The sequence below is a fragment of the Pelobates fuscus genome, chromosome 6 (genome assembly GCF_036172605.1).
Source record: "Pelobates fuscus isolate aPelFus1 chromosome 6, aPelFus1.pri, whole genome shotgun sequence".
NCBI classification, from domain to species: Eukaryota; Metazoa; Chordata; class Amphibia; order Anura; family Pelobatidae; genus Pelobates; species Pelobates fuscus.
In genome coordinates this window covers 8261885-8275104 of record NC_086322.1, presented here as the reverse complement: position 1 = coordinate 8275104, position 13220 = coordinate 8261885, and the positions used below count along the sequence as shown (strand labels likewise).

At 35.3% G+C, this 13220-nt stretch overlaps 5 non-coding genes across 5 annotated transcripts; all 5 read right to left on the bottom strand.

Annotated features, from left to right (window-relative positions):
• Nucleotides 1-2144: 2144 nt before the first annotated feature.
• Nucleotides 2145-2216, bottom strand: TRNAP-UGG (transfer RNA proline (anticodon UGG)). The gene has a single exon. It is a non-coding gene; the product is annotated as a tRNA-Pro (tRNA).
• Nucleotides 2217-4346: 2130 nt separating this feature from the next.
• Nucleotides 4347-4418, bottom strand: TRNAP-UGG (transfer RNA proline (anticodon UGG)). Its single transcript has one exon. It is a non-coding gene; the product is annotated as a tRNA-Pro (tRNA).
• A 2128-nt stretch (nucleotides 4419-6546) lies between these two features.
• TRNAP-UGG (transfer RNA proline (anticodon UGG)) lies at nucleotides 6547-6618 on the bottom strand. Its single transcript has one exon. It is a non-coding gene; the product is annotated as a tRNA-Pro (tRNA).
• A 3229-nt stretch (nucleotides 6619-9847) lies between these two features.
• On the bottom strand, nucleotides 9848-9919 carry TRNAP-UGG (transfer RNA proline (anticodon UGG)). Its single transcript has one exon. It is a non-coding gene; the product is annotated as a tRNA-Pro (tRNA).
• Nucleotides 9920-13148: 3229 nt separating this feature from the next.
• TRNAP-UGG (transfer RNA proline (anticodon UGG)) lies at nucleotides 13149-13220 on the bottom strand. Its single transcript has one exon. It is a non-coding gene; the product is annotated as a tRNA-Pro (tRNA).

The following is a 13220-nucleotide window of genomic DNA, read 5'->3' as shown; positions in this document are numbered from 1 at the left end:
CCTAGACCAACGAGCCATTACATTAGTTGGGTTTTAGGAAAAAAATTGCCAGACTAACGCGCCAGACAGCGTTTGTGTTCTCAAAATAGAAACAAAGTTTTCGTTTTGAAGTGAGGATTTTAAATTTCCTCAATAGGATCTGTTTTTCCAATATCATTTTCATTGTATGGGTAAATTAACAGTTGAGGTTTATGTACGATGGTGATAAATCATATTGACAGTTGTCAAAGTTGAGTCTGTTTCTGGTCAAATTGCTGGGAGAGACTTAAAATGTCCATTCATTTCTTAATTGTTTATGAGGGCTTTGTTGGTTTAGGAGAAATATGTGGTTCAAATATATGTTGGAAAAGCACATGAAGGATTTAACTTTCTTTCTCATATTCTGCATGCTATCACCATGTTGAAAATAAAGTAAAGATGTGCAGAGGAGAAATTAATTATAAATAGTCTTGTGCAAAATAATGTTTGGGGAGGTTGGCCTGGTTCCATAACTTGAATCCACAGCCGAACGTAATGACTGCCTTGAATTTACCTTTACAGTTTTATTCATCGATACATTCAGGCGTTTACTGGAAGGAATTTGATTCAAACCTACCCTCTCCAACACATATTTGCACATGTCTAAGTATGAATAAAAATAGAATTCCGTATGTCAAAACATATATATTTTTCCCCTTTGTTTGTTGTTAACAAAGATTTTGCAGTCTTAAGAAAGACTTTGCAGTCTTAAAAGCGTCATCTGAGCAGTTAGGACTTGCATTAATGACTTACGATAAACCATTGATTTTAAATGGTTGATAATGAAAACAACACATTTTTTATGATTTCTCTCATACAATTCTAAGTAAAAGCTAAACTTGTATTAATATAAGATGTTAGCTTTGAAAGGTGATATCAGAAGCACCAGGAAATATATATATTGATGGTGGCATGCCAACATCTTCTCTGTGGAGCACTTGAAGGGTTTTGCTACAAATGATTTTTGCTGACTATATTAAACACAGTTGGAAGCTACGTGTTTCAAAAGAAAAACACCAATTGCTTGGGCTCGTCCGGGATTTGAACCCGAGACCTCTAGCACCCAAAGCGAGAATCATACCCCTAGACCAACGAGCCATTACATTAGTTGGGTTTTAGGAAAAAAATTGCCAGACTAACGCGCCAGACAGCGTTTGTGTTCTCAAAATAGAAACAAAGTTTTCGTTTTGAAGTGAGGATTTTAAAATTCCTCAATAGGATCTGTTTTTCCAATATCATTTTCATTGTATGGGTGAATTAACAGTTGAGGTTTATGTACGATGGTGATAAATCATATTGACAGTTGTCAAAGTTGAGTCTGTTTCTGGTCAAATTGCTGGGGAAGACTTAAAATGTCCATTCATTTCTTAATTGTTTATGAGGGCTTTGTTGGTTTAGGAGAAATTTGTGGTTCAAATATATGTTGGAAAAGCACATGAAGGATTTAACTTTCTTTCTCATATTCTGCATGCTATCACCATGTTGAAAATAAAGTAAAGATGTGCAGAGGAGAAATTAATTATAAATAGTCTTGTGCAAAATAATGTTTGGGGAGGTTGGCCTGGTTCCATAACTTGAATCCACAGCCGAACGTAACGACTGCCTTGAATTTACCTTTACAGTTTTATTCATCGATACATTCAGGCGTGTACTGGAAGGAATTTGATTCAAACCTACCCTCTCGAACACATATTTGCACATGTCTAAGTATGAATAAAAATAGAATTCCGTATGTCAAAACATATATTTTTTCCTCCTTTGTTTGTTGTTAACAAAGATTTTGCAGTCTTAAGAAAGACTTTGCATTCTTAAAAGCGTCATCTGAGCAGTTAGGACTTGCATTAATGACTTACGATAAACCATTGATTTTAAATGGTTGATAATGAAAACAACACATTTTTTATGATTTCTCTCATACAATTCTAAGTAAAAGCTAAACTTGTATTAATATAAGATGTTAGCTTTGAAAGGTGATATCAGAAGCACCAGGAAATATATATATTGATGGTGGCATGCCAACATCTTCTCTGTGGAGCACTTGAAGGGTTTTGCTACAAATGATTTTTGCTGACTATATTAAACACAGTTGGAAGCTACGTGTTTCAAAAGAAAAACACCAATTGCTTGGGCTCGTCCGGGATTTGAACCCGGGACCTCTCGCACCCAAAGCGAGAATCATACCCCTAGACCAACGAGCCATTACATTAGTTTGGTTTTAGGAAAAAAATTGCCAGACTAACGCGCCAGACAGCGTTTGTGTTCTCAAAATAGAAACAAAGTTTTCGTTTTGAAGTGAGGATTTTAAATTTCCTCAATAGGATCTGTTTTTCCAATATCATTTTCATTGTATGGGTAATTTAACAGTTGAGGTTTATGTACGATGGTGATAAATCATATTGACAGTTGTCAAAGTTGAGTCTGTTTCTGGTCAAATTGCTGGGGAAGACTTAAAATGTCCATTCATTTCTTAATTGTTTATGAGGGCTTTGTTGGTTTAGGAGAAATTTGTGGTTCAAATATATGTTGGAAAAGCACATGAAGGATTTAACTTTCTTTCTCATATTCTGCATGCTATCACCATGTTGAAAATAAAGTAAAGATGTGCAGAGGAGAAATTAATTATAAATAGTCTTGTGCAAAATAATGTTTGGGGAGGTTGGCCTGGTTCCATAACTTGAATCCACAGCCGAACGTAACGACTGCCTTGAATTTACCTTTACAGTTTTATTCATCGATACATTCAGGCGTGTACTGGAAGGAATTTGATTCAAACCTACCCTCTCCAACACATATTTGCACATGTCTAAGTATGAATAAAAATAGAATTCCGTATGTCAAAACATATATTTTTTCCACCTTTGTTTGTTGTTAACAAAGATTTTGCAGTCTTAAGAAAGACTTTGCAGTCTTAAAAGCGTCATCTGAGCAGTTAGGACTTGCATTAATGACTTACGATAAACCATTGATTTTAAATGGTTGATAATGAAAACAACACATTTTTTATGATTTCTCTCATACAATTCTAAGTAAAAGCTAAACTTGTATTAATATAAGATGTTAGCTTTGAAAGGTGATATCAGAAGCACCAGGAAATATATATATTGATGGTGGCATGCCAACATCTTCTCTGTGGAGCACTTGAAGGGTTTTGCTACAAATGATTTTTGCTGACTATATTAAACACAGTTGGAAGCTACGTGTTTCAAAAGAAAAAACACCAAATGCTTGGGCTCGTCGGGGATTTGAACCCGGGACCTCTCGCACCCAAAGCGAGAATCATACCCCTAGACCAACGAGCCATTACATTAGTTGGGTTTTAGGAAAAAAATTGCCAGACTAACGCGCCAGACAGCATTTGTGTTCTCAAAATAGAAACAAAGTTTTCGTTTTGAAGTGAGGATTTTAAAATTCCTCAATAGGATCTGTTTTTCCAATATCATTTTCATTGTATGGGTGAATTAACAGTTGAGGTTTATGTACGATGGTGATAAATCATATTGACAGTTGTCAAAGTTGAGTCTGTTTCTGGTCAAATTGCTGGGGAAGACTTAAAATGTCCATTCATTTCTTAATTGTTTATGAGGGCTTTGTTGGTTTAGGAGAAATTTGTGGTTCAAATATATGTTGGAAAAGCACATGAAGGATTTAACTTTCTTTCTCATATTCTGCATGCTATCACCATGTTGAAAATAAAGTAAAGATGTGCAGAGGAGAAATTAATTATAAATAGTCTTGTGCAAAATAATGTTTGGGGAGGTTGGCCTGGTTCCATAACTTGAATCCACAGCCGAACGTAACGACTGCCTTGAATTTACCTTTACAGTTTTATTCATCGATACATTCAGGCGTGTACTGGAAGGAATTTGATTCAAACCTACCCTCTCCAACACATATTTGCACATGTCTAAGTATGAATAAAAATAGAATTCCGTATGTCAAAACATATATTTTTTCCTCCTTTGTTTGTTGTTAAAAAAGATTTTGCAGTCTTAAGAAAGACTTTGCATTCTTAAAAGCGTCATCTGAGCAGTTAGGACTTGCATTAATGACTTACGATAAACCATTGATTTTAAATGGTTGATAATGAAAACAACACATTTTTTTATGATTTCTCTCATACAATTCTAAGTAAAAGCTAAACTTGTATTAATATAAGATGTTAGCTTTGAAAGGTGATATCAGAAGCACCAGGAAATATATATATTGATGGTGCCATGCCAACATCTTCTCTGTGGAGCACTTGAAGGGTTTTGCTACAAATGATTTTTGCTGACTATATTAAACACAGTTGGAAGCTACGTGTTTCAAAAGAAAAACACCAATTGCTTGGGCTCGTCCGGGATTTGAACCCGGGACCTCTCGCACCCAAAGCGAGAATCATACCCCTAGACCAACGAGCCATTACGCTAGTTTGGTTTTAGGAAAAAAATTGCCAGACTAACGCGCCAGACAGCGTTTGTGTTCTCAAAATAGAAACAAAGTTTTCGTTTTGAAGTGAGGATTTTAAATTTCCTCAATAGGATCTGTTTTTCCAATATCATTTTCATTGTATGGGTAATTTAACAGTTGAGGTTTATGTACGATGGTGATAAATCATATTGACAGTTGTCAAAGTTGAGTCTGTTTCTGGTCAAATTGCTGGGGAAGACTTAAAATGTCCATTCATTTCTTAATTGTTTATGAGGGCTTTGTTGGTTTAGGAGAAATTTGTGGTTCAAATATATGTTGGAAAAGCACATGAAGGATTTAACTTTCTTTCTCATATTCTGCATGCTATCACCATGTTGAAAATAAAGTAAAGATGTGCAGAGGAGAAATTAATTATAAATAGTCTTGTGCAAAATAATGTTTGGGGAGGTAGGCCTGGTTCCATAACTTGAATCCACAGCCGAACGTAACGACTGCCTTGAATTTACCTTTACAGTTTTATTCATCGATACATTCAGGCGTGTACTGGAAGGAATTTGATTCAAACCTACCCTCTCCAACACATATTTGCACATGTCTAAGTATGAATAAAAATAGAATTCCGTATGTCAAAACATATATTTTTTCCCCCTTTGTTTGTTGTTAACAAAGATTTTGCAGTCTTAAGAAAGACTTTGCATTCTTAAAAGCGTCATCTGAGCAGTTAGGACTTGCATTAATGACTTACGATAAACCATTGATTTTAAATGGTTGATAATGAAAACAACACATTTTTTATGATTTCTCTCATACAATTCTAAGTAAAAGCTAAACTTGTATTAATATAAGATGTTAGCTTTGAAAGGTGATATCAGAAGCACCAGGAAATATATATATTGATGGTGGCATGCCAACATCTTCTCTGTGGAGCACTTGAAGGGTTTTGCTACAAATGATTTTTGCTGACTATATTAAACACAGTTGGAAGCTACGTGTTTCAAAAGAAAAACACCAATTGCTTGGGCTCGTCCGGGATTTGAACCCGAGACCTCTAGCACCCAAAGCGAGAATCATACCCCTAGACCAACGAGCCATTACATTAGTTGGGTTTTAGGAAAAAAATTGCCAGACTAACGCGCCAGACAGCGTTTGTGTTCTCAAAATAGAAACAAAGTTTTCGTTTTGAAGTGAGGATTTTAAAATTCCTCAATAGGATCTGTTTTTCCAATATCATTTTCATTGTATGGGTGAATTAACAGTTGAGGTTTATGTACGATGGTGATAAATCATATTGACAGTTGTCAAAGTTGAGTCTGTTTCTGGTCAAATTGCTAGGGAAGACTTAAAATGTCCATTCATTTCTTAATTGTTTATGAGGGCTTTGTTGGTTTAGGAGAAATTTGTGGTTCAAATATATGTTGGAAAAGCACATGAAGGATTTAACTTTCTTTCTCATATTCTGCATGCTATCACCATGTTGAAAATAAAGTAAAGATGTGCAGAGGAGAAATTAATTATAAATAGTCTTGTGCAAAATAATGTTTGGGGAGGTTGGCCTGGTTCCATAACTTGAATCCACAGCCGGACGTAACGACTGCCTTGAATTTACCTTTACAGTTTTATTCATCGATACATTCAGGCGTGTACTGGAAGGAATTTGATTCAAACCTACCCTCTCCAACACATATTTGCACATGTCTAAGTATGAATAAAAATAGAATTCCGTATGTCAAAACATATATTTTTTCCACCTTTGTTTGTTGTTAACAAAGATTTTGCAGTCTTAAGAAAGACTTTGCATTCTTAAAAGCGTCATCTGAGCAGTTAGGACTTGCATTAATGACTTACGATAAACCATTGATTTTAAATGGTTGATAATGAAAACAACACATTTTTTATGATTTCTCTCATACAATTCTAAGTAAAAGCTAAACTTGTATTAATATAAGATGTTAGCTTTGAAAGGTGATATCAGAAGCACCAGGAAATATATATATTGATGGTGGCATGCCAACATCTTCTCTGTGGAGCACTTGAAGGGTTTTGCTACAAATGATTTTTGCTGACTATATTAAACACAGTTGGAAGCTACGTGTTTCAAAAGAAAAACACCAATTGCTTGGGCTCGTCCGGGATTTGAACCCGGGACCTCTCGCACCCAAAGCGAGAATCATACCCCTAGACCAACGAGCCATTACGTTAGTTTGGTTTTAGGAAAAAAATTGCCAGACTAACGCGCCAGACAGCGTTTGTGTTCTCAAAATAGAAACAAAGTTTTCGTTTTGAAGTGAGGATTTTAAATTTCCTCAATAGGATCTGTTTTTCCAATATCATTTTCATTGTATGGGTAATTTAACAGTTGAGGTTTATGTACGATGGTGATAAATCATATTGACAGTTGTCAAAGTTGAGTCTGTTTCTGGTCAAATTGCTGGGGAAGACTTAAAATGTCCATTCATTTCTTAATTGTTTATGAGGGCTTTGTTGGTTTAGGAGAAATTTGTGGTTCAAATATATGTTGGAAAAGCACATGAAGGATTTAACTTTCTTTCTCATATTCTGCATGCTATCACCATGTTGAAAATAAAGTAAAGATGTGCAGAGGAGAAATTAATTATAAATAGTCTTGTGCAAAATAATGTTTGGGGAGGTAGGCCTGGTTCCATAACTTGAATCCACAGCCGAACGTAACGACTGCCTTGAATTTACCTTTACAGTTTTATTCATCGATACATTCAGGCGTGTACTGGAAGGAATTTGATTCAAACCTACCCTCTCCAACACATATTTGCACATGTCTAAGTATGAATAAAAATAGAATTCCGTATGTCAAAACATATATTTTTTCCCCCTTTGTTTGTTGTTAACAAAGATTTTGCAGTCTTAAGAAAGACTTTGCATTCTTAAAAGCGTCATCTGAGCAGTTAGGACTTGCATTAATGACTTACGATAAACCATTGATTTTAAATGGTTGATAATGAAAACAACACATTTTTTATGATTTCTCTCATACAATTCTAAGTAAAAGCTAAACTTGTATTAATATAAGATGTTAGCTTTGAAAGGTGATATCAGAAGCACCAGGAAATATATATATTGATGGTGGCATGCCAACATCTTCTCTGTGGAGCACTTGAAGGGTTTTGCTACAAATGATTTTTGCTGACTATATTAAACACAGTTGGAAGCTACGTGTTTCAAAAGAAAAACACCAATTGCTTGGGCTCGTCCGGGATTTGAACCCGAGACCTCTAGCACCCAAAGCGAGAATCATACCCCTAGACCAACGAGCCATTACATTAGTTGGGTTTTAGGAAAAAAATTGCCAGACTAACGCGCCAGACAGCGTTTGTGTTCTCAAAATAGAAACAAAGTTTTCGTTTTGAAGTGAGGATTTTAAAATTCCTCAATAGGATCTGTTTTTCCAATATCATTTTCATTGTATGGGTGAATTAACAGTTGAGGTTTATGTACGATGGTGATAAATCATATTGACAGTTGTCAAAGTTGAGTCTGTTTCTGGTCAAATTGCTAGGGAAGACTTAAAATGTCCATTCATTTCTTAATTGTTTATGAGGGCTTTGTTGGTTTAGGAGAAATTTGTGGTTCAAATATATGTTGGAAAAGCACATGAAGGATTTAACTTTCTTTCTCATATTCTGCATGCTATCACCATGTTGAAAATAAAGTAAAGATGTGCAGAGGAGAAATTAATTATAAATAGTCTTGTGCAAAATAATGTTTGGGGAGGTTGGCCTGGTTCCATAACTTGAATCCACAGCCGGACGTAACGACTGCCTTGAATTTACCTTTACAGTTTTATTCATCGATACATTCAGGCGTGTACTGGAAGGAATTTGATTCAAACCTACCCTCTCCAACACATATTTGCACATGTCTAAGTATGAATAAAAATAGAATTCCGTATGTCAAAACATATATTTTTTCCACCTTTGTTTGTTGTTAACAAAGATTTTGCAGTCTTAAGAAAGACTTTGCATTCTTAAAAGCGTCATCTGAGCAGTTAGGACTTGCATTAATGACTTACGATAAACCATTGATTTTAAATGGTTGATAATGAAAACAACACATTTTTTATGATTTCTCTCATACAATTCTAAGTAAAAGCTAAACTTGTATTAATATAAGATGTTAGCTTTGAAAGGTGATATCAGAAGCACCAGGAAATATATATATTGATGGTGGCATGCCAACATCTTCTCTGTGGAGCACTTGAAGGGTTTTGCTACAAATGATTTTTGCTGACTATATTAAACACAGTTGGAAGCTACGTGTTTCAAAAGAAAAAACACCAAATGCTTGGGCTCGTCGGGGATTTGAACCCGGGACCTCTCGCACCCAAAGCGAGAATCATACCCCTAGACCAACGAGCCATTACATTAGTTGGGTTTTAGGAAAAAAATTGCCAGACTAACGCGCCAGACAGCGTTTGTGTTCTCAAAATAGAAACAAAGTTTTCGTTTTGAAGTGAGGATTTTAAAATTCCTCAATAGGATCTGTTTTTCCAATATCATTTTCATTGTATGGGTGAATTAACAGTTGAGGTTTATGTACGATGGTGATAAATCATATTGACAGTTGTCAAAGTTGAGTCTGTTTCTGGTCAAATTGCTGGGGAAGACTTAAAATGTCCATTCATTTCTTAATTGTTTATGAGGGCTTTGTTGGTTTAGGAGAAATTTGTGGTTCAAATATATGTTGGAAAAGCACATGAAGGATTTAACTTTCTTTCTCATATTCTGCATGCTATCACCATGTTGAAAATAAAGTAAAGATGTGCAGAGGAGAAATTAATTATAAATAGTCTTGTGCAAAATAATGTTTGGGGAGGTTGGCCTGGTTCCATAACTTGAATCCACAGCCGAACGTAACGACTGCCTTGAATTTACCTTTACAGTTTTATTCATCGATACATTCAGGCGTGTACTGGAAGGAATTTGATTCAAACCTACCCTCTCGAACACATATTTGCACATGTCTAAGTATGAATAAAAATAGAATTCCGTATGTCAAAACATATATTTTTTCCTCCTTTGTTTGTTGTTAACAAAGATTTTGCAGTCTTAAGAAAGACTTTGCATTCTTAAAAGCGTCATCTGAGCAGTTAGGACTTGCATTAATGACTTACGATAAACCATTGATTTTAAATGGTTGATAATGAAAACAACACATTTTTTATGATTTCTCTCATACAATTCTAAGTAAAAGCTAAACTTGTATTAATATAAGATGTTAGCTTTGAAAGGTGATATCAGAAGCACCAGGAAATATATATATTGATGGTGGCATGCCAACATCTTCTCTGTGGAGCACTTGAAGGGTTTTGCTACAAATGATTTTTGCTGACTATATTAAACACAGTTGGAAGCTACGTGTTTCAAAAGAAAAACACCAATTGCTTGGGCTCGTCCGGGATTTGAACCCGGGACCTCTCGCACCCAAAGCGAGAATCATACCCCTAGACCAACGAGCCATTACATTAGTTTGGTTTTAGGAAAAAAATTGCCAGACTAACGCGCCAGACAGCGTTTGTGTTCTCAAAATAGAAACAAAGTTTTCGTTTTGAAGTGAGGATTTTAAATTTCCTCAATAGGATCTGTTTTTCCAATATCATTTTCATTGTATGGGTAATTTAACAGTTGAGGTTTATGTACGATGGTGATAAATCATATTGACAGTTGTCAAAGTTGAGTCTGTTTCTGGTCAAATTGCTGGGGAAGACTTAAAATGTCCATTCATTTCTTAATTGTTTATGAGGGCTTTGTTGGTTTAGGAGAAATTTGTGGTTCAAATATATGTTGGAAAAGCACATGAAGGATTTAACTTTCTTTCTCATATTCTGCATGCTATCACCATGTTGAAAATAAAGTAAAGATGTGCAGAGGAGAAATTAATTATAAATAGTCTTGTGCAAAATAATGTTTGGGGAGGTAGGCCTGGTTCCATAACTTGAATCCACAGCCGAACGTAACGACTGCCTTGAATTTACCTTTACAGTTTTATTCATCGATACATTCAGGCGTGTACTGGAAGGAATTTGATTCAAACCTACCCTCTCCAACACATATTTGCACATGTCTAAGTATGAATAAAAATAGAATTCCGTATGTCAAAACATATATTTTTTCCCCCTTTGTTTGTTGTTAACAAAGATTTTGCAGTCTTAAGAAAGACTTTGCATTCTTAAAAGCGTCATCTGAGCAGTTAGGACTTGCATTAATGACTTACGATAAACCATTGATTTTAAATGGTTGATAATGAAAACAACACATTTTTTATGATTTCTCTCATACAATTCTAAGTAAAAGCTAAACTTGTATTTATATAAGATGTTAGCTTTGAAAGGTGATATCAGAAGCACCAGGAAATATATATATTGATGGTGGCATGCCAACATCTTCTCTGTGGAGCACTTGAAGGGTTTTGCTACAAATGATTTTTGCTGACTATATTAAACACAGTTGGAAGCTACGTGTTTCAAAAGAAAAACACCAATTGCTTGGGCTCGTCCGGGATTTGAACCCGAGACCTCTAGCACCCAAAGCGAGAATCATACCCCTAGACCAACGAGCCATTACATTAGTTGGGTTTTAGGAAAAAAATTGCCAGACTAACGCGCCAGACAGCGTTTGTGTTCTCAAAATAGAAACAAAGTTTTCGTTTTGAAGTGAGGATTTTAAAATTCCTCAATAGGATCTGTTTTTCCAATATCATTTTCATTGTATGGGTGAATTAACAGTTGAGGTTTATGTACGATGGAGATAAATCATATTGACAGTTGTCAAAGTTGAGTCTGTTTCTGGTCAAATTGCTAGGGAAGACTTAAAATGTCCATTCATTTCTTAATTGTTTATGAGGGCTTTGTTGGTTTAGGAGAAATTTGTGGTTCAAATATATGTTGGAAAAGCACATGAAGGATTTAACTTTCTTTCTCATATTCTGCATGCTATCACCATGTTGAAAATAAAGTAAAGATGTGCAGAGGAGAAATTAATTATAAATAGTCTTGTGCAAAATAATGTTTGGGGAGGTTGGCCTGGTTCCATAACTTGAATCCACAGCCGAACGTAACGACTGCCTTGAATTTACCTTTACAGTTTTATTCATCGATACATTCAGGCGTGTACTGGAAGGAATTTGATTCAAACCTACCCTCTCCAACACATATTTGCACATGTCTAAGTATGAATAAAAATAGAATTCCGTATGTCAAAACATATATTTTTTCCACCTTTGTTTGTTGTTAACAAAGATTTTGCAGTCTTAAGAAAGACTTTGCATTCTTAAAAGCGTCATCTGAGCAGTTAGGACTTGCATTAATGACTTACGATAAACCATTGATTTTAAATGGTTGATAATGAAAACAACACATTTTTTATGATTTCTCTCATACAATTCTAAGTAAAAGCTAAACTTGTATTAATATAAGATGTTAGCTTTGAAAGGTGATATCAGAAGCACCAGGAAATATATATATTGATGGTGGCATGCCAACATCTTCTCTGTGGAGCACTTGAAGGGTTTTGCTACAAATGATTTTTGCTGACTATATTAAACACAGTTGGAAGCTACGTGTTTCAAAAGAAAAAACACCAAATGCTTGGGCTCGTCGGGGATTTGAACCCGGGACCTCTCGCACCCAAAGCGAGAATCATACCCCTAGACCAACGAGCCATTACATTAGTTGCGTTTTAGGAAAAAAATTGCCAGACTAACGCGCCAGACAGCGTTTGTGTTCTCAAAATAGAAACAAAGTTTTCGTTTTGAAGTGAGGATTTTAAAATTCCTCAATAGGATCTGTTTTTCCAATATCATTTTCATTGTATGGGTGAATTAACAGTTGAGGTTTATGTACGATGGTGATAAATCATATTGACAGTTGTCAAAGTTGAGTCTGTTTCTGGTCAAATTGCTGGGGAAGACTTAAAATGTCCATTCATTTCTTAATTGTTTATGAGGGCTTTGTTGGTTTAGGAGAAATTTGTGGTTCAAATATATGTTGGAAAAGCACATGAAGGATTTAACTTTCTTTCTCATATTCTGCATGCTATCACCATGTTGAAAATAAAGTAAAGATGTGCAGAGGAGAAATTAATTATAAATAGTCTTGTGCAAAATAATGTTTGGGGAGGTTGGCCTGGTTCCATAACTTGAATCCACAGCCGAACGTAACGACTGCCTTGAATTTACCTTTACAGTTTTATTCATCGATACATTCAGGCGTGTACTGGAAGGAATTTGATTCAAACCTACCCTCTCCAACACATATTTGCACATGTCTAAGTATGAATAAAAATAGAATTCCGTATGTCAAAACATATATTTTTTCCTCCTTTGTTTGTTGTTAACAAAGATTTTGCAGTCTTAAGAAAGACTTTGCATTCTTAAAAGCGTCATCTGAGCAGTTAGGACTTGCATTAATGACTTACGATAAACCATTGATTTTAAATGGTTGATAATGAAAACAACACATTTTTTATGATTTCTCTCATACAATTCTAAGTAAAAGCTAAACTTGTATTAATATAAGATGTTAGCTTTGAAAGGTGATATCAGAAGCACCAGGAAATATATATATTGATGGTGGCATGCCAACATCTTCTCTGTGGAGCACTTGAAGGGTTTTGCTACAAATGATTTTTGCTGACTATATTAAACACAGTTGGAAGCTACGTGTTTCAAAAGAAAAACACCAATTGCTTGGGCTCGTCCGGGATTTGAACCCGGGACCTCTCGCACCCAAAGCGAGAATCATACCCCTAGACCAACGAGCC